This window comes from Callospermophilus lateralis, unplaced genomic scaffold, assembly GCF_048772815.1.
Source record: "Callospermophilus lateralis isolate mCalLat2 unplaced genomic scaffold, mCalLat2.hap1 Scaffold_63, whole genome shotgun sequence".
Taxonomy (NCBI): Eukaryota; Metazoa; Chordata; class Mammalia; order Rodentia; family Sciuridae; genus Callospermophilus; species Callospermophilus lateralis.
Window position 1 is genome coordinate 7366611 of NW_027514713.1, and position 16549 is coordinate 7383159.

The window sequence follows — 16549 nt, forward strand, 5'->3', positions numbered from 1 at the left end:
GGCCTCCATTCACTGGATAGCTCCATCCCCGTGTCTCCCAGCATGCTTATTTTCTTGTGAATGACAGCTACTTATGTTGCTTGACAATATATTCAAAGACACCATTTATTAAAAATTGTTCAGGACATAATATTGTATTTTTATGCTCCTATTGGAGGTTTTTTTCTATAATTTCATGCTTTAGATGTTCTTGACCCTGTGATATGAAAATATTTTCCTAGATTTCTTTTTCTAGCTTTATAATGGTTTTATTGCTTATATTTATCTATGTTTAATCTATATCTATATTTATCTATATTTAGAAAATAAATATTCTAGATAATAGTTTGAGGTGAGGATCCAACCTTCCTATTTTCTAAACAGGGTGAGCAGTCTGAGCTCATTGCTTTGGGGTCATAAGTTACTTGCTTCTCTCTGCTTATACTATTAGTAGCACAAAACTGGTCCCAGATGTCTATAGGACACCTGCCTTAAAGTATTACTGAGTTATTATTTTTTTCTTCTTGGTACTAGGGATTTAACCTAAGGGTGCTTTATCACTGAGCTACATCCTCAGCCCTTTTTATTTTTAATTTTGGATCTCACTAAGTTGCTGAGGCTGGCCTCTAACTTGAGGCTCCCCTGTCTCAGCCTCCCAAATCACTGGGATTGCAAGCATCAGTTACTTTAATGTAAGATTGGACAGTGTCTGAAATAGTCAGTGAAATGACTAGACACAGCAATCCTGACAGGGAAGGGAGGCTGGCATATGCAGGGACATTGGCTATTTGGTCTCAGCTGAAACCACCATTGCTACAAATAAATATGTCAGTCATACATCAGTTACTAATGGAGATACATTCTGAGAAATAAATCATTAGGTAACTTCATTGTCACATTAACACAATAGAGTCCATTTACACAAACAAAGACAGCTATGACTCTAGGTGATATAATCTTATGAGACCACCATGATATCTGTGGTCCATTGTTGACCAAAAGGTCATTATGTGGCATCTGACCGTACATACAAGTTTTCATGAATGCATATATTTTTAGGAGAAATGAGACTTGAAGAAGATGTGTCATATATTAATAGATGCCACCTCTGGTAGTAGGATTATGGATTATTTATATTTTCTTTTACAAATTCAAAAATTTTAACATGTTCATTTAATAATTGTTTAGGTGAACACACAAACATATGCACACATTTCAGAGAGAGCAAATAGGCAAAAAAGAAAGTGCCCAGGAACCCAGGACCTGAAGGTGAAGGTGGTGTTCCTGGCCTCCTGGGCTTGGCCGCCATCTTCTTCCTCAGCCTCAGAGCCCACAGCCCAGGAGCTGGGTCTCCCAGAGCACAAGGATGTTGCCTTTCTGGGAACAAAGTCTGGGGGATTTCCTAGTCCTCACTGTTTTCTGAAGATCCAATTTTACCCCCCTGCCACCTTGCTCCCTCTCCGCAAATCCCACCTCTGGCAGGGGAAGGGCCTCCAGGCCAACTCCTGGGCATGAGTGCCCTTTTATTTTATTTTATTTTATTTTATTTTATTTTATTTTATTTTATGGCCCTGATGGCCTTCTTCTCTAGTTACCTAGTCTCCCCCCTGTAACTCCTTTCTCTCCAGGCAGTTCTTCAAGGACATGCCCCACAACGCCCTTGACAAGAAGTCCAACTTCCAGCTCTTGGAGTAAGTGCAGGGCTGCCTCCTGACCTGCCTCCTTTCCTTCCCTCCAGAGCCTCCTTTCCCACTCAGCCCTGGACCAGAGCCGGGTAGTCAGGGCCTTTCTCCTTGTCCCCAAGCCCTGGTACCTCCTCCCGACTAGCCAGAAGTCCTGAGCTGGAGAGAAGGAGAGTCAAATGCTGCTTCTATTTCCCTGTTTTCAGAAAGGAAGTGGGACTCGACCTGTTTTTCCCAAAGCAGATGCAGGAGAATTTAAAGGTGAGAAAATCAAAGGGTGAGGGGCCCAGAAAACCCTTCTTTGTGCAAATCCCCTGGGCTAGAACTACAAGGATTGGGCTGGGGATCCTCAAAGAAGCTGGGGCATCTGTGCTGTCTTGAGCCAGGACATTGGACAGCCAAATGCCCCCAGTGGGCCACTTCTGTGGTGGAGAATCAGGACGGGCTGCACTTGGCTCCAGCCTCCCAAGAAGCAGCCTGAGCCCTGGGAGGCTGACTTCCCTGCCTCCCGCTCAGGGTTGGGGTGGGCCCCGCCTGAGACTACTGAGTGTGTTTTGAGGAACAGGTCAGTGTTGCTTTCACGGCAGGAGCCCTGGGGGCATATTCCAGCATGGGCATCCTCCCAGTGAGACCTAGTGAAGGACAGGTGCCAGGAGGGGCAGGGCCTGGCTCATCACTGCCAACCTCTCCCCAGCCTAAGCAGTTCTGGAAGATGATCCAGCAGACCTTTCAGCAGTACGCCTCACACCAGGAGGAGGAGTGTGTCATGAAGTTTTTCAATACCCTGGCGGGCTTTGCCAACATCGATCAGGAGACCAATCACTGTGAACTTATTGTAATGACCACCCTCCTTATTCTCTCTGGGCCTGGGTTCTGGGCCTGGCAGGCTAGGGGGCCAGGGAGCCATTTGGGGCCAGGAACAGTGTTCAGACAGCAGGGCCTTGCTGTTACCTGCCTGTGGCGGAACTCATGTTAATCCATGTGCCAAGCAGGGAGCTGAATGTTGGCCTCCAGCTGTGGGAGGTGGGCAGGTGGGCAGTTATCCAGAGGGGTGAGCTGTAGAGACAGTGGTCCCTGTCTAGCTTAATGGGCCTTTCTTAGAGTGTCAACGCACCAGGTGGCAGAACAGAGATAACAGTCCTCTCTCTCCTCTATTCCAGCAAGGGTGGAACATTATAGTGGACCTGGTCATTGGCCCCAAAGGCATCCGCCAGCTGACAAGTCAAGATGCAAAGGTAGAGAGCACTGAGGCCATGCCAGCCCCTGGATCAAGGTCTTAGATTTCCGACTCCTTCTCTGTCTGCCCAATCATTCATCTTCCCCCATTCCTGAGAGCAGAGAGCCACACCCTTGGCGTGAGCTCTGTGGACAGTGTTTGGGGATGGCAGCTTGGGCAGATGGCTCCTTATTGCAGACATAGGTGCAGAGAGAGAGAGAAAAGGACATGCTTGACATTCTCCTGGTACAGAGAGAAGAGTAGCTCTGTAAGTGGCAAAGGGAGGCAGTTCTGGGTCCAGTTCTGATTCTACTGCCACCTTGACGTATAACCTTGGGCAAGTCCTGCCTTTCTCCACACCTCATTTTCTCTTCTGTAAGGTGAGGGGCTTGGGCTTGATGATCCTTCCAGACTTTCTCCCTTCATCTGCAGAGAGACTCCCAGTCGCTCCTCCCTCCCCCTCCTGACCCATCTGTATTGCCTAATCCCAGCAATGGGATGCTCTTAAGGCCCCCTTCTCCACAGCCCACCTGCCTGGCTGAGTTCAAGAAGATCAGGTCCATCAGGTGCCTCCTGCTGGAGGAGGGCCAGGCTGTCCTGCAGCTGGGTATTGAAGGCGCACCCCAGGTAAGCCTCTCTGGACACCTGGAGTCTCTTCAGGGGTATCACTTTGGGTTAGGATGCCCTTGGGTCGACATGACTGTGACAAGCAGGAAGCCAGGGCTTCTGTGGCTTTGAGGATCTTGTTAAGAAAACTGCACCCATGCCCTAACAAGGTGCTGGGATGATGGTTTGTTTTTTTATTTTAATGTCAGAAAAGAAGTAGGGTCTAATATTGACCAAGTGAAAATGATTTATAGGTCAAGATCCCAGGGATGGGGGGATTTCATGGTGGAAGAATCAGAGACCTCCAACTGCAGAGCATCTATCTCTGCTCTCACCAGTCTGTCCCTGTTCCACTCTGTTTTCCATTTTTCAGTTTCTCCTTTACATAGGGAACACCCCACATGGTACAAGGCATCCTGCTTTCTCACTAGTCTTCCCAGAGCTCAAGGTGGTCAGTAGGAGGGAGCACAAGCACGCCCACTAGTGGCAACAGGGAAGGCCAGCAGAGATGGGAGGAAGTGTGGGTTGGGGTTGGGGGTCCTGCAGCAGGGTTGGAGATGAAGGTCCTGCAGCCTCTCAAGCAGCACTAGAGGGTACAGTGTAGCCAAGGCTTGCGGTCTCACCTTTGGCTGGCTTTTTCTCTGCAGTCTTTGTCCATCAAAACTTCATCTCTGGCAGAGGCTGAGAACATGGCTGACCTCTAAGATGGTTATTGCCAGCTTCAGGGGAAACATAAAGGCTCTCTCATCATCCATCCCAAGAAAGGTTAGTTTCTCTAAAAGGCACAGTGGACAGCTGCACACTGAGCCAAGCCTGCAGGGTGATGTAGAGGCATGGGGGCGTGGAGCCATTGGCCCTTGAATAAACGCATTCTTCAGGGGTGTGAGGAGGCACTCAAGCAGCCCTGCAGGTGCTTCCTGTGGGGCCATCCTGGGTCGCCAGCTACAGGCCCTGGTCCTGGACAGCCACCCCTGGTTCTGCTAGTCAGAGCTTCATAGAGGCCAGCTTCTGGAAGTGCTGTATTTGTAGTAACAGGGAGATCAGAGCCATTGCTAGGACATGGGTGGACCTTCCTCATTTTGGGACCAGGGTCAGCAAATAGGTCTGAGATGGATCACAGGGTGCTGGCAGGAGGAAGCCTACAAGGAGGATTCTGATTCTGGTCCAAGGCCTACATAGCTTCCACCCTGATGCTGAGAGGGGACAGAAGGTGGGGAGGGGTCTCCTTGTGGAGCAGTGACAGGCCCTCCATCCATCCCGGACTCTGTGTCCCTGGCTCCAATCTTCCCTCCTGTCCTCTCTCTCCAGATGGTGAGATGCGGAACAGCCTGCCCCAGATCCCCACCCTGTGAGTACAGTGGGGATTTGGAAGGGCCCTGAGCTCAGCCAGTGTGTGCTGGGAGGAGGATGAACAAGCAGGGTGCCCCCACCCCCTCATTTTTGAGAGAACTCTAGACCCTGGCCTTTCCCACAGTGTGTTGCCCTCCATGCAGCCCCCTGGTGACATCCTGGGAGGATTGCTGCTGAGCCCCATCCCAGGCCCAGGCCATGCCCCAACTTGTTGCAGCCAGGTGGGCTACTTCTGCTATCAGGCGGTGGGTGAGGGGGACCAAAGCTCTGGGGGAGCTTTGCAAGCTCTGGGTTCATCTGCCTCCTGCCCTATCACCTCCTGCAGAAACCTAGAGGCGAGGTGGTCCCACCTCTCAGAAAGCTGCAGCATAGGTAAGCCTGCCCACCCTGCTCACGGCCTGTGCCCACCTCCCCATGTTTGGTCCCTCTGCCTGCTCTTCTGACGATTCCCTCCAAGTTACAGAAAACAACCTTTCCTATCCCTTCTCAGTGCTGGCTTTAAAATATCGCCAGTTGTAATAGCAAGCATATATTGAGTAGTCTGTACACATACTGAGTTTGTCGTAATGAGAGGTGGCTCCAAACAAAATCCACAGACCACATGACTACGGATAGACATTGATTTCTCACAGTTCCAGAGGCTGGCAAGTCCAGGGTCAAGGAACCAGCCGATTCAGGTGACTGCCTTATCACTGTGTGCTCCTGTGGTGCAAGAGAAGGAACTCTGGTGGCCATTCCTCCCCTTATAAGGACACTAATCTTGTAATGGGGGCTCCACTCCCTGACCTCATCTAATTGCCCCTCCAAGCTGCATATCCTAAAACCATCAAATTTTGAGTCAGTGCTTTGAAACACAAGCACCCAGTTCATAATGGTTTTAAATGGGTGGTAGGTATGTTTGAAGGAGATGGATTTGCCCTAGATAACAAAACAGAGACTTGAGCCAAGACACCCCAGGCTCAGTGGCTGCTCCAAAGCCTGGGACAGGAGCCACATACTTGCCCAGCTTTCCCCCTTCAGCACCCTGACCTCTGGCTATGCTGGGCTCCAGGTGGGAGCCACACCCAGGTTCCTTGCCTGATGAGACATCTCACCCATGTGCTGGGCATCCTCCTGTCATTCCAGAGTCAGAAATCTATGCAGAGATTCCCAGCGAGACCTTGAGATGGCCGGGAGGTAGGTCCTGGACCCCGCCAAGGTGACCAGTCAGGGGTCTGGGAAGTGACATGATGAGGATTCCTGGGACACCACCGTGGAGCTTCCTGCCCTCCCTTCCTCCTGCCCCAAGTGTGCTCAGGAAGCAGCCAACCTGGGATCCTGTGGGTTGAGAGCTGAGGTCCTCCCCTGATGGATTGTGTGCTTTTGTGTGTCTGTGGGATATGGGGGTTCTAAGAACATGGACCTGGGACCCAGGAAACGGGGTGATGGCTCCTCCATGGATCTGGAGCAGTGGAACATTCTAGATCCCCTTTCCCAGCCCAGCCTGTGCTTTTTGGCTGAGGTGTTATGGGGTTCTGGGGCACCAGGGGATGCCAGCTAGTCTGTGTGCCCAGAGGCTGTGTTCTCCATCTGTGCAGGTCCACAGTATGGCATTGCCTTCGAGGATGTGGTTCTCAACCGTATTCTAGGAGAAGGCTTCTTTGGGGAGGTCTATGAAGGGGTCCACACAAATCACGTGAGTCCCAGACTCTTCCTGACTTTTTGTCCACCTGTCTAGGGGTGAGGCTTTGGTAGGAGAATACACGGAGGGCAGGAGGGTGGACCCAGCCAAGTGGAAGTTCATCTGGGGCACCTCTAGGTGGACAGGCTTCACCTTTGTGGCCATGCTCAGCAAGCCTGGGGAGGGCAGTGCCGGGGTGTGGGCAGGGAAGGAAGGAAGCACAGTTTGAAGCCAAGTTTAGAGAGAACAGGGCCAGCCAGCCCACATTTCATGAAGGCCTGGGGTCACCTGCTAACCAGGGCAGATCACGCGGCCCCTCATCTCAGCATCTTGGTCTGAACAGCTGAGCTTGAGCTCTTTGATCTCCAAACCTCATTCTGGGTCTAACCCAGCCTGGTCCAGAAGAAAGGGGAAGAAGAGGAAGAGAAGGGGAAAGGGGAGAGAAATGGAAGAAAGGAAGGGGTGGTGTGTCCTGCAGAGGCCAGGTCGCCTTGCCCCTCAGCAGTTGGCAAAGTCCGTGGGAAGGACCTGCTGAGGCAAGGGCGGGAACGGTTTCCTTTGAGCACTAGGCTGGACCAAGCTTCCCTAAACCCTCTTGTTGCAAAAAGGGGATAAAATCAATGTGGCTGTCAAGACCTGCAAGAAGGACTGCACCCTGGACAATAAGGAAAAGTTCATGAGCGAGGCAGGTAGGCACACCTGGGCGGGGCCCAGACTCCCTGGCCTTCTAAGGAAGAGGAGAGGGGAGGGTTCTCCTCCCGCTTTCCCCATTCCCCTGTGTGACCTCCTGCTCCCACTTCAGTGATCATGAAGAATCTCGACCAGCCCCACATCGTGAAGCTGATTGCATCTTCGAAGAGGAGCCCACTTGGATCATCATGGAACTGTACTTCTATGGGGAGGTGAGCTGAAGGAAGCAGGCCAGGCACCCTGAAGATAGCTGGGACACCAAGGGAGCAAAGGACACTTCTCCCAGTTTCCTGCCTTCCATACTCAGCAGAAGCAGAGGCCCTGTTGATAGAGGAAGTCGCCAGAACATCTTGCTGACTTGGGGTTTGCCCCAGAGGAAGGGGAGGGTCAGTGGCTGCCAGCCGCCCTGGCTCCATGCTGGGGTCCTGACAGCACCTCCCTTCCCACAGCTGGGCCACTATCTAGAGCGAAATAAGAACTCCCTGAAGGTGCCCACCCTTGTCCTATATGCGCTGCAGATATGCAAAGCCATGGCCTACCTGGAGAGCATCAGCTGTGTGCACAGGTGGGTACACGGAGACAGAAGGAAAGCGAAGCCCATCCCTGACCCCAGAGGAAACTGAGGATCAGGGCCAGAGTCCCACAGGGAGGAGCTGGAGTCCCTGCCTGGGCCTGCACCAAGCAGCTTAGAGCACTTGAGCACCTCTACAAAGTGTTTTCTCACTAAAAAGCCAAAACAGTTGTATGGGCCTCAGAGAACTGTCAATAGAAGTAGCTCCAGAGCAACTCCAAAGCTTAGCATCTGACTGTAGCTGAGACCTTCTGCCCCTCCCCTGCAATGCCAGGAAACCTCCTCCCACCCTCTCAGAGCTTCACCTCCTCCAGCCTGCCCACTTAGCTGCCAGGGGTCCAGGAAGAGGATCTGAGCTAATAGAGCACCTGGAGATCCTGAGGTTGAGGCCCAGCACCACCCTCATTCCCCAGCCCCTGGGGCTGTGGAGCTGTCTCTTCCCCACCTGGCCTTGTTCCCATTCCCTAAGAGGAGGCTACTGCCATGGGAACATAGCCCCCAGGAGACTACCTGGGCACTTACCAGGTGCTTCCCCACCACTGACGTGGCCTGTGTGGCCTTGTGCCTGACCCTATGCAAAGCCACACAGGAAGCATCCATTCATTCAGTGAGTATTATGGAGCTCCTCCTGGGTGCCAGGCACTGTCCTAGATTCTGGGACAAAGTTGTCACCAAAACGGACAAACCTTGTCCTTGTGAAGCTCATGTCCTAGCATGAACGTCAGGTAAACCCTGTCAGTGGCTGCAGGCTAAGGGAGTGGAATGATGGGTCGGGCCCCTTGGGGAACTTAAGCCTGCATGCTTTCATGTCAGCATTTTAACAACAGAAGCAGACTTTTTGGAGCAGAGCTGCCTGCGAGAAGCCAACATGCCCACTGGTTTGGGGTGGGGAGCCATGCTAGGACCAAGGCCATCAGTACCAGTAGCTCCTCTAGGAGGCTGGAGCTCACCTCGCAGGAAGCTAACTGTATACAACCTCTTCCTTCACTCACCTGCTTGGAACCTTCCTTCAGCTCTCCCACCTGCCCCAGGGTCCTAGGCAGTGCCTCACCCTGGTATCCACATCCTTCTCTAGGTATATCACCGTCTGGAACATCCTGGTGGCCTCCCCAGAGTATGTGAAGCTGGGGAACTTTGGCCTTTCTTGATACATTGAGGATGACACGTATTACAAGGATGAGGGAACTTCCAGCCCCTGCTTTGTCTCTGAAACCAAAATCTCAGGAGCCTACAACTGGGGAGCCCAGACCATGGGCTTCTGGACAGTAGGTTGTTTTTCTGGAAAGTTCTAGATCTTTCTTCCCTTAATAATGCCTGTAAACCTCTTTGCCCACCCCAAGCCTCTGTGACTCGTCTCCCCATCAAATGGATGTCCCCCAAATCCATTAACTTCTGCCGCTTCACGACAGCCAGTGACATCTGGATGTTTGGTATGAGGCAATTCAGGAGAGTGGGGAAATGGGCTCAAATTTTCTTGAGGATCATCCTCAAGAGGAGGATCATCCCTGAACCCAAATACCCCATTTTACTGTGGCCACTGAGAAGTCCCAGAGGTGGGGAGGTGTTTGTAGAGTCATAGGTGACATGAGCCAAGGACTGGCCTAGAAAATCTGGGTTCATCCTCCAGTAAAAGGCTCTGATAAGCATGGACCCCACCAACCAGCTTCGAGGACAAATATGGGGATGCCTTGGAGGGGAACTTCAAACACAAAACTCAGGTTTTTCATGAAAGGAGAAGCAGGGAGTGGAGAGTGCCTAGCTGGGTGTGAATGGGCAACCTCACCAAACACAGCACTTCAAGTTACCTGCCAGTTCTCCCACAGCTGACTATAAACCTCATCATTGTTACCCCCATTTTCCAGATAAGGAAACTGAGGCTCAGACCATTAAGGGGCTTGCCCATGATCATACAGGCTGCAAGAGGTGGTGCCTGCCCTATTATTGTGGCTCCTAACCTTCCCAAGAAGGATCTGGTGTTTCCAACATGGGCCACCTCCTGAACCTACAGAATCCAGCCAGCTCCATGTTGAGAGAGTCAGGAAGGGGAAGCCCTGGTTCATGTACCACAGATGTAGGTCATTGGTCCCTTGAGTGGACCACCATGGTGGGTAAGACCCCAGTGGCCATAGAGGGAGCTGCAAAATAACACAGACGCTCCCTGCTGGGACCAAGTGCTAATGGCCATAGTGTCCCCGGGGTGCCCACTTCCCAGCAGGGTGCCTGACGGTTTCCCCTCTGCCCTCAGCTATGTGCATGTGGGAGATCCTAAGCTTTGGGAAGCAGCCTTTCTTATGGCTGGAAAACAAGGATGTCATTGGGGTGCTGGAGAAAGGGGACCGGCTGCCCAAACCTGACCTCTGTCCACCTGTTCTTTACACCCTCGTGACTCGCTGCTGGGACTATGACCCCAGTGTCTGGACCCACTTCACGGAGCTCGTGTGCAGCCTCAGGTGAGCATGGGCTGGGGAGCTGGTGTGGGGGGCATTGGCTGGGTTGCCCCAGAGGCAAGCTGCTGCCGGTGGCACTGAGAGGTTTACAGCTAAGTCAGTGCACTCAGGGGCTCCTCAGGCCTATGCAGCAAGTGGCCCCATTCCCATCTGCTGAGTGGAAGAGTTCAGGTTCAAAGTCAGTGACTTGCCCAAGGCAGTGACAGGAAGGCAGGACATGTACCCAGACCTCCCTTCTGATCATCTCTGAGCCACATGACCACACAGAATGAGTTGGTCCTTGGCAGAGGCATGATGAGCATTGGGCACTCGGTACAGAAGCAGCTCTGTCAGGGGCTGAAAGGCTGAGGCCAGGTTCACTGTCAGATACTAGTTCAGAGACAAGGTGAGCCTGGGGAGGCCTTGCTCATCAGGGCATCTCCAACCCAGCCCTGTGCCTTGCTCATGCTGTGCCTAGAAGGTATTTTCTCTATTGGAATAAAAATATGTCTGGTGCAGCCAGACATGGTGTCACACACCTGTATCCCAGCAGCTTGGGAGACTGAGGCAGGAGGAATACAAATTCAAAGCCAGACTCAGTAACTTAGCGAGGCTCTAAGCAACTTAGGTGAGACTCCATTTCAAAATAAAATATAGAAAAGGTCTGGGGATGTTGCTCATTGGTTAAGCACCCCTTGGGTTCAATCCCTGGTACCAAAAAAAAAAAAAAGATGGCCCAGACACCTATCGTCTGCAGAGTTTGGCTGGAAAACACCTGTCTCCTGAGTGGGGTTCGGAGTCTGAAGCCTTATCTTTCTCAGTGCCAAGACACTTGTTCCCCTGGTACTGGAAGGTCACAGGTAAAGGGTGTTTCCATTTCAGAGGTCCAGGAGTCCCCAGTTTGCTTGGTGGAATGCCTGCCATCAGTGCTCCCAAGGGTGGTCCCCTTCATTAGGAATACTTTAGCAAGGAAGTCAGCTGACCTTCTCTGTAAAGGACCAGATAGTGAATCTTTGGGGCTTCTGTCCAGTCTTCTCATCTCTGTCTCCACAGCTTAAAAACAGTCATAGGCAGTAGTGAATGAATGGGGGTAGCGGGGTTCAATAAGAACATCAATACCATAATTTTTATGTGGCATACAATATCATTTTATTTTTATTTTTTTCAATTATTAAAAAAATGTGATAACCATTTTTAATTTGAAGCCATAGAAAAATAAGTGGGAGACCACATGTGGCCTTTGACCATGGTTTGCTGACCTCTGTTTTAGGAGATCTCTTGCTTAGTTGACCTTTAACAACATTAACATGTTGTTAATACTACTCATTGATATCATATAAACATATTGGCAAATTTTAGTGAGGGCAAGAAAATTACCCCTACAAACTGGCTGGTTGAAGGCCACCAAGGAGGAGGCTGGGAATGCCCAGGCAGGGGGCAGCAGGGATGACCGTGCATTTATTTGTGGGGCAGGGTCCCCAACATAGTCTGCAAAACCTCTAGCTTAAAAAGCTTCTCTGGATGGGTGTGGTATTGCACACCTGTAATCCTCTTTGGCTGGGTGTGGTATTGCATGCCTGTAATCCCCATGACTTGGGAGACTGAGGCAGGAGGATTGCAGGTTCAAGGACTGCCTCAGAAATTAGTGAGACTCTAAGCAACTTAGCAAGACTTGTCTCAAAATAAAAATTATTTTCCTCCTTCATTGGCTGTCCTGATTAATTCATCTGCATTGTCCCTCACAAGGAAGATTGAAGAAGCCAGGGAGTTCTGGGAGAAATGTATTGAAAGCTGTACTTTGAGAGAGCAGAAGTTCTGAGTGAGGAGGGTGTGGTCTTAATCCATTATGGGATCTGGAGAACCAGGGGAGCATGATGGGGTGCCTAAGATTAGAGGTGTCTCCTTCGGAGCCAATGGGCCAGCCACCCCCCCCACCATGATGCAGTTTAAAGCAGGTTTCTCTGATGCAAAGGAAGGATACTCAAAGACCCAAAGGACCCCAGCTGCCTACCTCAGTTCACAGTCCCTTCTTTAGGGGAAATAAAGGTTTTGATTATTGTTTCCCAATCTTGTAGGGTAGGAAGGGCTGTTTTAAAGGTCAAATTTGGAGAATTCTTCCATGTAATCGTAATTTTAGAATCCTTTGATTGGCAAAATACATTGTGTTTGAAAACACAGAACCAGGCAGTATTCAAAAGTACATAACACTCTGGGGCTGGGGATGAGGCTCAAGAGGTAGCGCGCTCACCTGGCATGCATGCGGCCCGGGTTCGACCCTCAGCACCACATACAAACAAAGATTTTGTGTCTGCCAAAAACTAAATATATATATATAAAATTTTCTCTCTCTCTCTCTCTCTCTTTAAAGAAAAATAAAATAAAAACAAAAGTACATAACACTCATACCCATTTGAAAGTGTGGATTGATGGAGCCTCTGCAGTAATTCCAGAGGCCTCTGGGGTCTGTGATGCCCAGGTTGAGAAGCACTGAATTGGGGCAGAAAGGTGAGGGGCACTAGAACGGCTAACAGGTGAGGGTTGGGGGAGATGAATCCACAGCCCATTTGCTCACATCAGAAACCAGATGGTGAATTGTTTAATGACAAGTCAAACCCAGGCCTTCATCATGAAGTTGACTGGGACACTGGAAATCTAAACAGGGTTGGCACCAATAGCAGGCACAGAAAAGCAGGAAGTGTGGGGAGCTGGGGATATAGCAGGCTTCTGCTGCCCTGTTGGGTTAAGTCTGGCTCTCCAGGGACCTCCTCCCACCTTGGACCCATCCCTGTGGTCCTCCCAACTTGGTGCAGGGTGCCCTCAGGATCCATACCCCAGCCTGTCTCAGAGGGGTCCCCCAGATCACTCTTCAGAAAAAACATAAATGAAAATGGGATCAAGGCCCTTGTCCAGGCCTCTCCTAGTTTCAATGTCGTAGAGAGGAGTGACTCGCTTTGGCCCTCTCACCCTGTCTGACCTGCTGCCTTGGCAGTGACATTTATCAGATGGAGAAGGACATTGCCATAGAGCAAGAAAGGAATGCTCACCTAAAATACTGGAGCCCATTGCTTCCCAGGAACCCCCACCCAAGGTAAGCCACCCCTGCCCTTGCTATTAGTTCCATGAGCCACAACAGAGCCAGTGCCTGTGTGACCCACTGCCTGTTCAATGGAAGCAGGATGCTTTCCTACAATCCTCTCTCAGTTCTGCAACTCAGCTACTTATCAATCACCCCTTGTCATCTTCATGCCCTGGCAGGTGTCATCTGAGACAGCAGACACCTTGTGGAAAAGTCATTTCTCAGAACTTTCCCTTGGGAACCTGGGCACCTTTATTCTGAGAGTTTCCTAGGGCTAAGTTAGCTCTCCCTGAGGATACATGGATGGAGAGTATCCTAAGTCCCCAAAGTCCATTCTCTGTCCATGCTCTCCATGACAGCCTTGGGCTCAGGAGCCAGAGCCCAGCTGTTCCACCATCAGGTGGGGGAGGGGTCCAGAGACCATGCCTGTATTTGTCAGCTAGAGCTGCCCTAAAAAAATCCTACAGAATGAGTGGCTTAAATCATTCACTTATGTCTCTTCTGGAGGCTGGAAGTCCAAGGCCAGGCTCTAGCAACTTTGGTATCTGGTGAGGGCCCCTTCCTAGCTTTCAGATAGCCACCTTCCTAATGTGTCCTCACCTGGTGGAAAGAGAGAGAAACCTCTGGTCTCTCTTCCTCTTCTTATAAGGGCACTAATCCCTTTATGGGGCCCTATCCTCATGAACTCATTGAACACTAATCACCTCCCAAAATCTCTGCCTCCTAAACCATCACACTGGGGTACAGGACTTCAACATATGAACTGAGGGGAACACAAACATTCAGTCTATAATAATGCATAATGTAGACCAAGGTCTTTTCTCATTGTTCCTCCTGCCAGGCATGTGCTGCCCTTTCCCTAGGGCCCAATGCAGCTTTTATCTCCATGAAGTTTCTGTGAGTCCCTGAGCCCTCAGTGACCTCCTGCTCTGAATGTGGCTATCCATGGCTGTTTTGTCAGGCACTCCCACATACAGGGAGGCTGCACACACAGAGGTCATTAAACCCCCAATTAGCCATAGCCCAGGTGGCAGAGGCCAGCCCCTGTGACTTCCCATCTCTCAGCATGTAACTGGTGCTCAGAAGTGGAAGCAAAATTATTTTAATGATAACCTTGTCCACTATTGCTCCTTCGTTGTGAATACGGCTGAGCTACATTCAACCTGATGCTCCCCTTAGTGGGCCAACTCATTTATTAATGGGAGAAATGCAACTGACACTGCTCTATATCCTGTTTTCCAGCCCAGCCAGTCCAATGACCTCTTGCTGTTTAGACCCCCTCCACAAACCAACCTGCTCGCTCTCAAACTACAGTTCCAGGTAAATGTGTAACCAGGGGGCTTGGAATGGCCAGGCCCATCCCTTGTCAGGTGTTTCTTGAAATTCCATTCCTGTGCCATTAAGGAGTAGCAGCCATCTGCTCAGACGATAAAGATAGCTGGGTTGACTCTTCTTTGTTTCTTTGTTTGGCTCTTTGATGTGAACTTGAACTCACATCAAAAGAATAGCAACTCAGTCCTGCCAGACTGTCCTCAGCTAAGCAGACCTTCCTGTAGCCTAGTCTGTCTGTCTGCAGTGTCTGCTGCTTTGTGTACCTGCTTGTAGCTCCCTCCCCATGTCCAAGACTTCCCTGGCCTCCTACCCTGAGCAGAGCCTCTGAGAAGTAATCCCTAGGAACTGGGGATGGATGATGTCTCCAGAGAATAGAGTGGATCCCTGAGGCTCCCTGCAGAGGTCCTGGCCAGGACCTGGGTAGCCAGTGAAGGGAGAAGGGTTCCATCTGAGCCTTCTCCACCTCTGTCACCACCAACCATGTCTCTCACCAAGGCTGTAGGTCCCTGACTCAGAATGCCTCTCTCCTGAGTCCTTTTTTGTGTCTGGGTAAGAGGGAGCCCGGCTTCATCTCTATCCTTCTCTTTCATCCCCCAATCAGTGTTGCCATTCAGAACTGGAATATCTCAACCAATAGCAACAATGTCAGTTTACTGATGCTCCTTACAGGGGGCTGTTCCCCAGGTTTGTGTATCTCCTCCCAAGGAAATGCCCTATGCCTGAGTAAACCCAACCAAGAACCAACAGATAAATCCTTTTTTAAAAGAGAGAGAGAGAGAGAGAGAGAGAGAGAGAGAGAATTTTTTTAATATTTATTTTCTAGTTTTTGGTGGATACAACATCTTTGTTTGTATGTGGTGCTGAGGATCGAACCCGGGCCACACGCATGCCAGGCAAGTGCGCCACCACTTGAGCCACATCTTCAGCCCCAGATAAATCCTTTATGTGAAAATAAAGTGCTTTGATTCAGAAGGTGGAAGCAACGTCCTTAAAAACTAAACATAATTAAAATAGTGATGTTATTTAAATTTAAATTAAACTATATATAATTATTGAAAATTACACATACACACATACACACACACACACACACACACACACACACGGTTGGCTTTCCATATTCATGTGTTCTGTATCTATGGATTCAACCAACCAGGAATCAAAAATATTAACATTGGAAAATAAATCTCATTTATACTGGATATGTACAGACTTTTTTCTTGCCATTCCCCTAAAATTACTGTATGCCAGCTATTTGTGTAGTTACATTACATTAGATGGCAAAAGCAATCTAGAGATGATTTAAAGCATACTGGGAGATATATGTACATTACATGCAAATACCATGAAAGTTTGCTCAAGGAACTGGAGCATCTGCAGATTTGGGATATCTTCAGGGTGTCCTGAAATGAATCCCCCTTGAATATGGAAGGACAACTATGTGTGTGAGAATTTATTTATCAATGGACTAATCATATCTGTCAATTTGTAACATGACTATGAAACATAACTGTTTGGAAAAGGGCCCAAGGGAGGAGTCATGGTCTCAATAGCAGCCTGCATGGACCCTGTGTGTGCAGAATACCACTAGGGAAGTGTTAGGCAGATGAGAGGCCATGATGCTCCACCAGGTGTCTCCAACAGGGCCAAGGAAATGCCACACCACATTCTTCAGCAACTCTGAGAGAGCAAGTCTGTGTCCCCCATGATGCTCTTGTATCACTTCTTTGTGTTCCTGTTTGTAGCAGCTGATTGTCCACTCCCTTGCCTTGTCCTGTGTCTAGTGCTTCTTTGCTTCTCCTTAATAGGTCCCGGAGGGTCTGTGTCCAGCTCCTCTACGCTCACCAGCCCTATAGAGTACCCATCTCCCATTAACTCGCTGCGTACCCCACCTCTCCACCAGCACAATGTCTTCAAGCGCCACAGCATGCGGGTAAGAGGGCACTGCATGCTGAGTCCCA

At 50.1% G+C, this 16549-nt stretch overlaps 1 pseudogene; it reads left to right on the forward strand.

Moving 5' to 3' along the window:
• LOC143389482 (protein-tyrosine kinase 2-beta-like) overlaps nucleotides 1-16549 on the forward strand; it is a 49510-nt pseudogene that overhangs the window by 24713 nt on the left and 8248 nt on the right.